At 43.5% G+C, this 14,365-nt stretch overlaps 1 non-coding gene across 1 annotated transcript; it reads left to right on the top strand.

Annotated features, from left to right (window-relative positions):
* The first annotated feature begins 12,943 nt into the window (after positions 1-12,943).
* Positions 12,944-13,134, top strand: LOC137419666 (U2 spliceosomal RNA). Its single transcript, XR_010982973.2, has one exon. It is a non-coding gene; the product is annotated as a U2 spliceosomal RNA (small nuclear RNA).
* Positions 13,135-14,365: the final 1,231 nt, after the last annotated feature.

The raw sequence follows: 14,365 nt of genomic DNA on the forward strand, positions 1-14,365 counted from the left end.
AATGAAACGATTTACTAAATGAAAGGATTTACTAAATGAAATGATTTTCTAAATGAAAGGTTTTACTAAATGAAAGGATTTACTAAATGGCAGGATTTACTAGATGAAAGGATTTACTAAATGAAAGGATTTACTAAATGAAAGGATTTACTAAATGAAATGATTTTCTAAATGAAAGGATTTACTAAATGAAAGAATTTACTTAATGAAAAGATTTACTAAATGAAACGATTTACGAAATGAAAGGATTTACTGAATGAAAAGATTTACTAAATGAAACGATTTACTAAATGAAAGGATTTACTAAATGAAAGGATTTACTAAATGAAAGGATTTACTCAATGAAATGATTTTCTAAATGAAAGGATTTACTAAATGAAAGGTTTTACTAAATGAAAGGATTTACTAAATGAAAGGATTTACTAAATGAAAGGATTTACTAACTTAAAGGTTTTACTAAATGAAACGATTTACGAAATGAAAGGATTTACTAAATGAAAGGATTTACGAAATGAAAGGTTTTACTAAATGAAACGATTTACTAAATGAAATGATTTTCTAAATGAAAGGATTGATTAAATGAAATGATTTACTAAATTAAAGGATTTACTAAATGAAACGATTTACTAAATGAAACGATTGACTAAATGAAACGATTTACTAAATGAAAAGATTTACTACATGAAACGATTTACTAAATGAAAGGATTTACTAAATAAAAGGATTTAATAAATGAAAGAATTTACTAAACTAGGGCGTGCCCGCACGTACGTGCTTGCCCGTACGTGCTTGCCCGTACGTGCGTGCAAAAAAACATGCGTGCAAACAACAACAACAAAAAAAAACTTTGAAACCACGTGGCAGTAACGACCACAGAACCCCCCCCCCCTCTATTTACATGAAATGGTTTGGTCCATTCGCAAAGCCAAAGCGAACGGCTTGCGAGTACGGTGACCATACCTTGGGAACCACTTGTCCGATTAATTTCAAACCTTGAAAAGGCACATCCTCGGGTCCCCAGCAATATACCTGGCAAGTTTCAAGTATATCGGACCGGTAGTTGTCGAGAAACAGCGGTCGCATACAGACAGACACACACACACACACAGAGATTGCTGGAATTATATAGACTAGGGCGTGCCCGTACTATATATACAGTGGTACCTCGGCTTACGAGTTTAATCCGTTCCGTGACGGAGCTCGTAAGCCAAATCGCTCGTAAGTCAAAGCAAATTTTCCCATTCAAATGCATTGAAATGCTATTAATCCGTTCCAGCCTCAAAAAAAAAACACCAATTTTTTTTGTTAGGTGCTTTTAAATAACAAAAATGTACTTTATAAATAACAAATAATGTATAAACAAGCACGACCTCGTATATACTGTACATAATACAAGAGAATGTAAAGAAATAAACTGGTTTTATTAAGTGTACTGTATGTATTTACCTTGAAGATCAGACGAAGATGCTGGCAGAGGTGGAGGAGATACCTTTTGCCTTTTTCGCCACACTGTCCTCGCTTTCACTTGCCGGGCGTTTCACTAAAAACCTGTCCAACGAGGTTTGTTTCTTCCTCCCTTTCAAAATTTTTCGGAAATGAGTGAGGCAAGTGTCGTTACACAGCGCCAACGCACGACCTGTTGCAACTTTTTCAGGGTGTTTCTTTTGAACAAATTCTGAAATTTTCTCCCACATTCCCAACATTTCCTTTATCTCACTTGTCGCGATAACCTCCTCCGCCTCTGGCTCCTCCGCGTTTAGTTCCTGTAAAACCTCCGTATTCTGCTGCTGCTGTAGCTCCTTTAATTCCTCCGTTGTCAGTTCCTCATTGTGTTTCTCGACGAGGTCGTTAACGTCGTCTTCATCCACTTGCAGGCCCATGGACCTTCCGAGGGACACAATCTCCTCCACCACTAACACTTCCTCAGTAGCACTAACACTTTCGGACACAACCTCAGGCCACAGCTTCTTCCATGCAGAGTTTAAGGTCCTCCTTGTAACACCCTGCCAGGCCATGTCGATAATTCTGAGGCAGGCCACGATATTGTAGTGATCCTTCCAGAACTCTCGAAGGGTGAGGTTTGTGCTCTCCGTAACCTCAAAGCAGCGCCGGAACAGGTGCTTGGTGAAGAGCTTTTTGAAATTGGAAATCACCTGCTGGTCCATGGGCTGCAGGATAGGGGTGGTGTTGGGTGGAAGGTAGCGGACCTTAATGAATGCAAATTCTTCAAGGATGTCGTCTACGAGGTTTGGTGGGTGTGCGGGAGCATTGTCAAGGACGAGAAGGGCTTGCAGGGGTAGCTTATTCTCCAAAAGGTACTTCTTGATGCCAGGACCAATGACCAGGTTTACCCACTCCACAAATAACTGCCTGGTAACCCACGCCTTTGCGTTTGCTCTCCACATAACCTGCAGTTTTTCTTTAAGGATCTTATGAGACTTAAATGCTCTGGGGTTTTCAGAGTGATATACCAGTAGCGGCTTAATCTTGCAGTCGCCACTCGCATTCGCACACAGTGCAAGGGTTAACCGATCCTTCATGGGTTTGTGGCCTGGCATGCTCTTCTCCTCTGCCGTTATATACGTCCTCCTCGGCATCTTTTTCCAGAAGAGCCCTGTCTCGTCACAGTTGAAGATTTGCTGGGGGATGTATCCTTCCGCTTTTATCAGTTCGGCAAAAGTTATAATAAACTCTTCGGCTGCCTTCACATCCGAGCTTGCTGCCTCACCATGCCTGACGACGGAGTGAATGCCGGTCCTCTTCTTAAAATTATCAAACCATCCCCGACTGGCTTTGAATGACTCTTCCGATGCCTCGTCCGTTGATGTTCCCGCCGTCTGCTGCACCAAATCCCTGTAAATGTCTCGTGCCTTCTCACAAATGATGCTCTCGGTCATGGTATCTCCTGCGAGCTGCTTTTCCGTCAACCACACAAACAACAACTTCTCCATCTCTTCATGGACAGAGGTCCGTTGCTTTGAAATGGTCGTAACGCCCTTGGCTGGCGTTATAGACTTTATCGACTCCTTCTGCTTCAAAATCGTACATATCGTCGAAGTAGTACGATCGTACTGCCTCGCCAAGTCGACAACACGCATACCTCGCTCATGTTGTTCGACGATTGCGTGTTTCGTATCCAAACTCATCATCCTCTTCTTCCTCTCAGGCCCACCCTTGGCACTCACTTTCTTCGGACCCATGGTTGAAAACGCGAAATTTTACAGAAAAAACCACTTTCACAAACAAAACAGCAGCGATACACGGCAGAGATGCTTTCACGGCAAGATAACTGCGTGACCGGAACCGGAAGCCACAACCGGAAAATTCAAAAAAATAAATTTTTTGAGCTCGTACATCGGATCTCGGCTCGTATCCCAAAGCAACAAACCGCCCGAGCGACGGCTCGTATCTCGAAAAACTCGTACGTTGGGGCACTCGTAAGCCGAGGTACCACTGTATATCTAAAATTATATCCCCCCCCCTCTATTTACATGAAATGGTTTGGTCCATTCGCAAAGCCAAAGCGAACGGCTTGCGAGTACGGTGACAATCCCCCCCCTCTATTTACATGAAATGGTTTGGTCCATTCGCAAAGCCAAAGCGAACGGCTTGCGAGTACGGTGACAATCCCCCCCTCTATTTACATGAAATGGTTTGGTCCATTCGCAAAGCCAAAGCGAACGGCTTGCGAGTACGGTGACCATACCTTGGGAACCACTTGTCCGATTAATTTCAAACCTTGAAAAGGCACATCCTCGGGTCCCCAGCAATATACCTGGCAAGTTTCAAGTATATCGGACCCGTGGTTGTCGAGAAACAGCGGTCACAGACAAACACACACACACACAGACACACACACATACACACAGAGATTACTGGAATTATAGATAGATTACTGGAATTATAGATACTAGGGCGTGCCCGCACGTACATGCTTGCCCGTACGTGCTTGCCCGTACGTGCGTGCAAAAAAACATGCGTGCAAACAACAACAACAAAAAAAAACTTTGAAACCACGTGGCAGTAACGACCACAGAACCCCCCCCCCCTCTATTTACATGAAATGGTTTGGTCCATTCGCAGAGCCAAAGCGAACGGCTTGCGAGTACGGTGACCATACCTTGGGAACCACTTGTCCGATTAATTTCAAACCTTGAAAAGGCACATCCTCGGGTCCCCAGCAATATACCTGGCAAGTTTCAAGTATATCGGACCGGTAGTTGTCGAGAAACAGCGGTCGCATACAGACAGACACACACATACACACACACACAGAGATTGCTGGAATTATATAGAGTAGGGCGTGCCCGTACTATATATATATCTAAAATTATATCCCCCCCCCCCTCTATTTACATGAAATGGTTTGGTCCATTCGCAAAGCCAAAGCGAACGGCTTGCGAGTACGGTAGAACCCCCCCCCCCCTCTATTTACATGAAATGGTTTGGTCCATTCGCAAAGCCAAAGCGAACGGCTTGCGAGTACGGTGACCATACCTTGGGAACCACTTGTCCGATTAATTTCAAACCTTGAAAAGGCACATCCTCGGGTCCCCAGCAATATACCTGGCAAGTTTCAAGTATATCGGACCCGTGGTTGTCGAGAAACAGCGGTCACAGACAAACACACACACACACACAGACACACACACATACACACAGAGATTACTGGAATTATAGATAGATTACTAAATGAAAAGATTTACTAAATGAAAGGATTTACTAAATGAAAGGATTTACTAAATGAAAGGATTTACTAAATGAAAGGTTTGCTAAATGAAAGGATTTACGAAATGAAAGGTTTTACTAAATGAAACGATTTACTAAATGAAACGATTTACTAAATGAAACGATTTACTAAATCAAATGATTTTCTAAATGAAACGATTTACTAAATGAAACGATTTACTAAATGAAACTATTTACTAAATCAAATGATTTTCTAAATGAAACGATTTACTAAATGAAAGAATTTAATAAATGAAAAGATTTACTAAATGAAAGGATTTACTAAATGAAAGGACTTAATAAATGAAAGAATTTACTAAATGAAAAGATTTACTAAATGAAACGATTTACTAAATGAAAGGATTCAATAATGAAAAGATTTACTAAATGAAACGATTTACTAAATGAAAGGATTTACTAAATGAAACGATTTACTAAATGAAACGATTTACTAAATGAAAGGATTTACTCAATGAAACGATTTACTAAATGAAACGATTTACGAAATGAAAGGATTTACTAAATGAAACGATTTACTAAATGAAAGGATTCACTAAATAAAAGAATTTACTAAATGAAAAGATTTACTAAATGAAAGGATTTACTAAATGAAACGATTTACTAAATGAAAGGATTCACTAAATAAAAGAATTTACTAAACTAGGCCATGCCCGTACTATATATATATCTAAAATTATATCCCCCCCCTCTATTTACATGAAATGGTTTGGTTCATGAAATGTTTTGGTCTATTCGCAACGCCAAAGCGAACGGCGAACGCTTTACATGAAATGGTTTGGTTCATGAAATGTTTTGGTCCATTCGCAACGCCAAAGCGAACGGCGAACGGCTTGCGAGTACAGTGACAATCCCCCCCCCCCACTCTATTTACATGAAATGGTTTTAATTAGTTTTAAAACATAGTTTAACGCCATCATAGCGGCAACATAGTTTGCCAACGTGAAATAAATGAATACGCTCTCAAATGTGCCGTCCGAGGCAGAGTGTGTTCGCCACGTTCGGCACACGCGATAGCTCGCTGCTCTCTGATTGGTTGAATCGTTTTTTGGACATAGCTCGGTAACTACTTCTGCGATTAATTTAAAACCTTGAAAAGGCACATCCTCGGGTCCCCAGCAATATACCTGGCAAGTTTAAAGTATATCGGACCCGTGGTTGTCGAGAAACAGCGGTCACAGACAAACAAACACACACACAGACACACACACACACACACACACAGACACACACACACACACACACACAGAGATTGCTGGAATTATAGATAGATGAAAAGATTTACTAAATGAAAGGATTTACTAAATGAAACGATTTACTAAATGAAAGGATTCACAAAATAAAAGAATTTACTAAATGAAACGATTTACTAAATGAAACGATTTACTAAATGAAACGATATACTAAATGAAACGATTTACTAATTGAAAGGATTTCCTAAATGAAAGGTCATTTATTGCAAATGAAAGATCTAAATTTTCTAAAAATATGTAATGGTGTAATGATGAAAAGGTCTAACAAGGTGTAAAGGTCAAAAAGGTGTGGTCTAAAAATGTGTACGGTAATGGTCTAAATTATCTAAAAAGGTGTAAATTGTCTGAAGGGCAAAGGTCTGAAGGAGGTATAAATGTGTAAAGGTCTGAAAAAGATGTTAATCTGTAAAGGTCTGAAAAAGGTGTAAATGGCTGAAAAGGTGTACGGATCTGAAAAGAGGTAAATGTGTAAGGTCTGAAAAGGGTGTAAATGGCTGAAAAGGTGTACGAATCTGAAAAGAGGTAAATGTGTAAAGGTCTGAAAAGGGTGTAAATGTCTGAAAAGGTGTGTGGGTCTGAAAAAGGTGCAAAGGTCTGAAAAGGTGTATGGGTCTGAAATTGTGTGAATGTGTGAAGGTCTGAAAAGGGTGTAAAGGTCTAAAGAGGTCTGAGGGGTCTTAAAAGGGGTCTTAGAAAGGGTGTAAGGGGTATGAATCGGTCTAAAGAGGAAAAGGGTAAGTTCCAAAAGTACAATAATAGACGTACTCAGGTCAAACAGTACGTAATTAATAGACATACTTACTGTGAAGTAGATGGCGACTTAACCATACATCAGCTGTTCAATACCACGTGATCCAGTGACTTTGGTGAATTAATCGATGCTTATACACCGCTTTCTCTTTCAGAATTTCTGATTGGCAGAACGCGCCTGTGTTCGCATGAAACCACGTGGTTTTATCCCAGTAAAATGATAATAAACTCCCATCCAGATTAGGATTCCCCCAATGTGCTATTGACAATGTGTAAACAACCCGGTTTCTGATGTCCAATTCCATTGGAATGTCGATCCAGAGACGAGAATGCCGCGTTTTTACACCTGGCGCGGCTCTGACTTCCCGAGGAAATCACGTGATGTTACAGCTCTCGCTCCCTCTTCCTGTTGTTCTTCATCCACTAAATCCTATATTTCTCCTAACATAAACAACATGAATATATCACATCGGAATTGTTTAATAGCAGAATATGGACGGAAGCTCGGAGCTGCAATGGAGGCGCCGAACGGGAGGACATTTCGAGGGAATTTGGATTTTCCCTGAATCGGCGCCGCTGAATTATAAAGGTGATCCTCATGGAAAAGGATTTTTGAAGTATTTTTTAGTTATCGCTTCTCGGCCTTTTGGCTAAGATCAAGTGGTTGAGGATGGAGGATCGTGGTGGTGCGATCAATGATGCAATGACGGTGGCAGCAGCGGACGAGTCGGTGTTGCCAGCTGGGATATCGGAGGCATTCAATGAGATGTTGGAGACTTTGAGTGGAGAGACCTCGGAGGTGGTGGAAGAGGTTTCTCAGGACTCTGCTCGGATGGTGGTGGCGGATACTCCCGACTTGCACGTGCTCCAAGATAATGCCGGTGCGGCGGCTGCGCAGGGTGAGAAGGCGAGGGCGTGGTCGGACCAAGTTGTGGTGGAGGATTGGGGGAGAATGGAAGTGCGGTCGGCGGCGGAGGGTCCCTCGGTTGTGGCGGAGGGATTGGGAGCTTCCCAGCCGGAGCCGGCAGTGGCCGGTCCTTCGGGCCTTCATAGGGAATCGTGGCGGAGTTCTGCTGGATTTTGGGAAGGAGGTCGGGTGAAGGGAAAATTCCCAATCCCGTGTTCTGGGGAACCTGCGGTTGCGCCGCGGAGCGATGTACACATCGACGGGAGTCGCGGTGCGAATGCCGGGACCCGCCTTCGTGCGGATACGGAACGCCCGAGTCGTGGGGAAATTCCGGTGCCGAACCGGCAGGGAGCGGCGAGTGGAGCAGCCGTGCTTGGTGGAAGAACTCGGCGTCCGGCAGGGGCGGCGGCACAATGGTTTCAGCCTGCAAATGTTCCCAGGAAGAACGCGGGTCCGCTTTACCATTAAAGAAGACTTGGATTTTGATATGGACCAACTTCGGTTTTGCAAGTTGGTGTTGATCCAAGAGTTGGGATTCTCAGCAAGCCAGTTGGATTTTGTTTTCGCTTTACCAGGGGGGAAAAGTTTTGAGGTTGTTTTCACGAACATTGTGATTTATCTATCCTTTTGGGAAAAGTGGGAAAAGGTGAAAAGTAAAAAACCACTTTCTTCCTTTTGTGTGGAAAGTTTGTGTGAAAGGGGAGTAGTAAATGTTACCATCCAAATGTATTGTGAGAGTGTAAAGGGTGAGGATGTTGTATTGTGGTTGAGTAGGTTTTGTAGGCCTCTAGGGTCCATCGACAACGTTAAGAATGCGTTGGGGATCAAGACTGGGGCAATGAGGGTGAAGGCGCAGCTGCGGGATGACCTGAGCAAGCCTGGCAGCTTTGTACACATCCCCAATCGGATTAGCATTGGCCCTTTTCGAGGATTCGCGTTCTATCCCGGCCAAGTCCGGAGGTGCAACAGATGCAATGAGGTTGGACACCTCAGCTCTGGCTGCCTGAACCCTCGATGTCCTCGCTGTGGGCAGGTGGGGCATGTGGTTCGTGACTGCATGGAGAGTGTCATCTGCAACTTATGCGGGGGAGCAGGGCATGTGTTTAGGAACTGCCCCAAATCCTTTGCAAATGCCTTGAGGCATTCCCAAGATGACAGGGAGGGGGAACGGAGAACAGCACCGAGTGGGCAAGTGGCGGAACGGGCCACTGTGAGTGGGCAAGTGGCGGAACGGGCCGCTGTGAGTGGGCAAGTGGCGGAACGGGCCGCTGTGAGTGGGCAAGTGGCGGAACTGGCCGCTGTGAGTGAGAAAGTGGCGGAACGGGCCGCTGTGAGTGGGCAAGTGGCGGAACGGGCCGCTGTGAGTGGGCAAGTGGCGGAACTGGCCGCTGTGAGTGAGAAAGTGGCGGAACGGGCCGCTGTGAGTGGGCAAGTGGCGGAACGGGCCGCTGTGAGTGGGCAAGTGGCGGAACGGGCCGCTGTGAGTGGGCAAGTGGCGGAACGGGCCGCTGTGAGTGGGCAAGTGGTGGAACGGGCCGGTGCGGCAGAATGGGCCACGGAGGGGGAACAGGGAATAGCTGAGCCGGCTGGAGCATTGAAGGATGCTGGGGTAGGGTGGGGGCTGGTATCTCCAGTATTGGAGGTGAAAGGGGGTTTTGGGACACAGGAAGGTGCAGAGGAATTTGAGGAGCAGATGGACAAGGGGAATGAACCCGATCCAATGAGGGTGGTGCGGCGAAAGGGCAAACGGGCGGTAAAGGTAACCCCTGTGGGTATCGTGAAAAAGACCTGGCTAAGTGGTGATGGTCAATCTATTTTCGATGAGCGGATGTTTCAAAAGGCAGATAAAGGGAAGTGTGTGAGGAAATCGCTCCGGGTTTCCGCAAAGGTGGATCCATTGGAGAGAGACCTCACTTCGGATGACGAAGGTTGAATTGAGGGGTCGGTGAATGTGAGGAGTATTCTTGGTGAGAGTCGGTGTCAGCGCATATTTGCTGAGCTAAAAATATGGAAGTTAGACGTGTTATTTTTGCAGGAATGTTTTTTGCCAGGTGGTGCTGAGTATAAGCAATGGGAGCAGGCATGGGGGGGTCTGTGCCATTTTTCAGGTAGTGGGAAAAACAAAAATGATGGTGTGGCGGTGCTCTTTGGGGGTAGATTAGCATGGAGGGTGGTGAAGGTGGTGGATGTAGAGCCAGGGAGAATCTGTATCGTGGACGCAGAGATTCAAGGAAAGTACTTTCGGTTCGTCAATATGTACCTCCCTCAGCAGCCGTGGGAGAAGAAGAAATTGCTGGAGCGGGTGAAACCATGGCTCTGCACCAACAAAGTTTTGGTTGTGGGTGGGGATTTGAACATCTCATTGGAGGAACCTACCAGTCGTGCAGTGGCAAAATGGGTGACGGAATTAATAGAGATTTTTAAGTTAAAAGATGTCTTTTGTGACTTCTTTAGTGGAGATCCGGGGTTCACATGGACGAATGTGGGGGGCTCACAGCTGTCAAGATTGGATTACGTGTTTGTTTCAAGAGAAGTACCAACGGTTGAAGCGCAGAGGATTTGGAACAGTTTTTCTGATCATTGTTTACTCAAAGTAGTTTTTTCGTTTGATGAGTTTTTATTTGGAGGTAAAGGGGTTTGGAGGCTAAATACCTCATTGTTGAAGAGTCCTGGGATAAGGGAGATGATTTCTGGCCGAATTAAAGCTTGGAAGGAGTTGATTCCTCTTTTTAGTTCAGTGAGGGAATGGTGGGAAGAGGTGAAACATCGGATTAAGGATATGTGTCAGAGGGTCTCAAGGGTACAGAGTGGGAGGGCTCTCAGGTCCTTTCGAGCTAAGTCGGCGTGTTTACAGAGATTGTGTAGGCTTCGTGTGCATGGGTTTGATGTGGGTGGAGAGATAAGTCAGTTGAAGCAGCAGATTAATAAATTTTTTCTGCAGCAATTTAACAGGGTTCAGTTTAGGAGTGGTTTGAGGAGGGAGAGGGACGAGCCTTGCTCGTCACCGTTCTTTCGGAAGTTGGTGAAGAACAAGATGGTTATGAAGGGATTGCTCAATGAAGGGGTATTGTATGAGTCGTGGTCAGACATGGAGGAAGTCGTGAAGAGTTATTTTTCGGATTTCTTTTCCCAAGTTCCAGGGGATCTGGATAGGAGGGAGGCGTTCCTGTCAGGTTGGAATCATGACCCTGTGAATGGGGAGCCACTCACAGCTTTCTCTATTGAAGAGGTGGAGCGGGTGGTTCGAGATGGGTAGAAGGGGTCTGCTCCAGGGCCAGATGGATTGCCCTTGGAATTTTACAGGTGTTTTTGGGAAGAGCTAAAAGACCCACTTGTCGAGTTGTTTAATGAGGTTTTACTTGTGGGTGAGTGTCCAGCCTCTTGGGCCGAGTGCAATATTAGTTTGTTACCCAAAAAAGGGGATCTGCACTGCTTGAGTAATTGGAGGCCGATTTCACTATTAAATGGGGATTATAAGATTCTGGCGAAGGTTTTGCTGGGGAGGCTTCAGGTAGCTTTAGGAGATCGGTTGGGTGGGTTCCAGAGATGTGGAGTCAAAGGGCGAAGGACTACGGACGTGTTGCTTCTCCTTCGGGATTTGATTACGTCGGTGGAAATCAGGGGACGTTCGGCAGGGTTTTTAAGCTTGGACTTTGCGAAGGCGTATGACACTTTATCCAGGGAATATTTGTTCTCCATTCTAGCAGAATGGGGTTTTGGAGAGTCTGTGGTCAAGTTGATCAAAACACTGTATACCACTTCAGTTGGGCGAGTGAAGGTGAATGGGCGGTTATCGCGGCCGTTTGCGATTTCCCGGGGGGTTCGACAGGGATGTCCATTATCCCCCTTGTTGTTTGTTCTTGCGTTGGATCCCTTGCTATATAGGTTTTCTTTGCGCGTTAGCGGGGTATTGGTGCCAGGTTCGGGGGGTTCTAGGGTCCCATGTTTAGCTTATATGGACGATGTGGTAGTTTGTGTTGCTCAGAGTGGGGAACTGGAGGAGATTATGCGGGTGTGCGAGGACTTTGCAAGTTCCAGTGGACTGCATGTGAATTTTGATAAATCAAATTTGTTGGTGGTGGGAGGGGGGTCATGGGAGGAGGCCCTCTTGCAAAGATTTCGGGTCGTGGAGGGTTGCCTCCAAGTGCTGGGAGTGTGGCTGGGGACCGGCAGCAGTATAGCAAAGAATTGGGAAGAAAAACTAAGTTTGGTAAAAAATTTGTTGAGTGAATGGGGGCAGAGAACCCTCTCGTCAGTGGAGAGGGGCACTGTTGTTCAAGGGCAGATTTTTCCTTTGCTTCGGTTTTTAGCGGAGGTGTTCCCTCCAGCAGAAAGAATTGCTGCAAGGTTAAGGAGTTTGGTTTTTCAGTTTATGTGTAAGCCATGGTTTTATCGGCCTTCTCAGAACCGGCTAGGTGTCGGACAACTGGAAGGGGGAAGGGGCGGCCCAGACTTGGTAGCTAGTTTAAGAGCAGCCTTCGTGGCACTGCACATGACGATGGCGGGGAAGGCATCCGACCTCTTCTCTGCAGCCGTTGGGTATTATATTCTGCCTGAGTTGAACAGGGTTCGGGGGAAGCGTGTGGGTTTGGGTAGACCATATGATTGGAATCCCAAGTATCCCTATTCGGTATTGAAAGAATTTGTTCGGGAGGGTAGTTTTGGGGATGATTTTGAGTGGAGTTTTCGTAACTTGATGAAGGAGAAGAAAGTACAAGAGGTGTTACCGATAGGTGGTCTTCAAAGGGAAAGAACTTTGGCGGTGTGGCGGAATGTTTCGTCCCAGGCCCTTACTGGAGCTCAAAGTGACCTTGCCTGGTTATCTGTGTGCCAATTGTTGCCATGTAGGGCTGTGCAAGCAGTAAGAGGTCATGTCTCCACCAATAAATGCCCATATATTGGATGTCAAGAATCGGAGTCAGTTCGGCATTTTTGGTGGGATTGTGTTTTTGCTTCCTTAGTTTGGAATGAGGTTTTGTGTAAGTTTTTGTGCAAGTTAAAGGTTAAGTTTACTTTAAGTTGGGAAATGATTTTGTACGGTCCGTTTGGCAATCAATGTAAACCGAAACAAATCGTGTTCTGGAAAATATTGAATTGTTTGAAAATGGCCTTGTGGAAGGCGAGGGTCTCAGCATGTTATGGGATGCATCATTTTTCTATGAATTATGTTCTTGCCTTGTTTAAGAGAGAGATGTTTCTTTATGTGGATTTACGGAATATGTTGTAATTGTTGTGGAGGATCTTCAATTGAGCAATTGTGACTTGCTTTGATGGTTGACACTTGTTTGCTGGTTTTCATTTTAATAAAAAATCGTCGTAGTATCTGTTCTTATTAGTTTAATAGCTGATATGTCCTGCAATGCGGTACTCGTCTATTAAATGGATTTTTGGTATCGGGAGTTGGATTTTAGGGGCTTGCTCCGTCCGCTCCACGTATCGACCCGGTGTTGCAGTACCTCCGGGAATGGTGCACCCCATGGGGGAAAATTGAAACAAAGAAAAGATTCTGATGAAATGGAAAGTGTTTGTTGAAGTCTTTGTTTGTAATTAGCCTTCCCACAAGGAGCGAAAACTCAGTTAAGCATTCAGGTGCGTATGCAATACATGTCTGCATTTTAAAAATCATTTTTTCTGCAACCGTTGGCCCGATTGGCGCGAAATGTTACCATCGGGGTAACTTAGCTTGTATAATAAAAAAAAGAAAAAGATTTTTATTACGTCACAGGTCACGTAGTACAGGTGCCATCTTGGAAAAATCGAAAAATGTTACATCTGTATCTCTGAAACCGCTCCATGGAATACATGGCTCATTGTCAAGTACTCTACGAGGGGAATAAGATATGTTAAGGATGATGCTATCGTTACCTTAATTATGACGTCATTTAAATGAAAGGTTTTATTAGATGAAACGATTTACTAAATGAAAGGATTTACTAAATGAAAGGTTTTACTAAATGAAGCGATTGACTAAATGAAAGGTTTTACTAAATGAAACGATTTACTAAATGTAAGGTTTTACTAAATGAAACGATTTACTGAATGAAAGGATTTACTAAATGAAAGGTTTTACTCAATGAAAGGATTTACTAAATGAAAGGATTTACTAAATGAAAGGTTTTACTAAATGAAACAATTTACAAAATGAAAGGTTTTATGAAATGAAACGATTTAATAAATGAAAGAGTTTATGAAATGAAAGAATTTACTTAATGAAAAGATTTACTAAATGAGACGATTTACTAAATGAAAGGATTTACTAAATGAAAAGATTTACTAACTGAAACGATTTACTAAATGAAAGGATTTACTAAATGAAAGGTTTTACTCAATGAAAGGATTTACTAAATGAAAGGATTTACGAAATGAAATGATTTTCTAAATGAAAGGATTTACTAAATGAAAGGTTTTACTAAATGAAACAATTTACTAAATGAAAGGTTTTACTAAATGAAACGATTTACTAAATGAAAGGATTTACTAAATGGCAGGATTTACTAAATGAAAGGATTTACTAAATGAAAGGATTTACTAAATGAAAGGTTTTACTAAATGAAACAATTTACTAAATGAAAGGTTTTACTAAATGAAACGATTTACTAAATAAAAGGATTTACTAAATGAAAGGATTTACTAGATGAAACGATTTACTAAATGAAAGGATTTACTAAATGAAAGGATTTACTAAATGAAACGATAAACTAAATGAAAG

This window comes from Myxine glutinosa, chromosome 1 (genome assembly GCF_964187855.1).
Source record: "Myxine glutinosa chromosome 1, kmMyxGlut1.1, whole genome shotgun sequence".
Taxonomy (NCBI): domain Eukaryota; kingdom Metazoa; phylum Chordata; class Myxini; order Myxiniformes; family Myxinidae; genus Myxine; species Myxine glutinosa.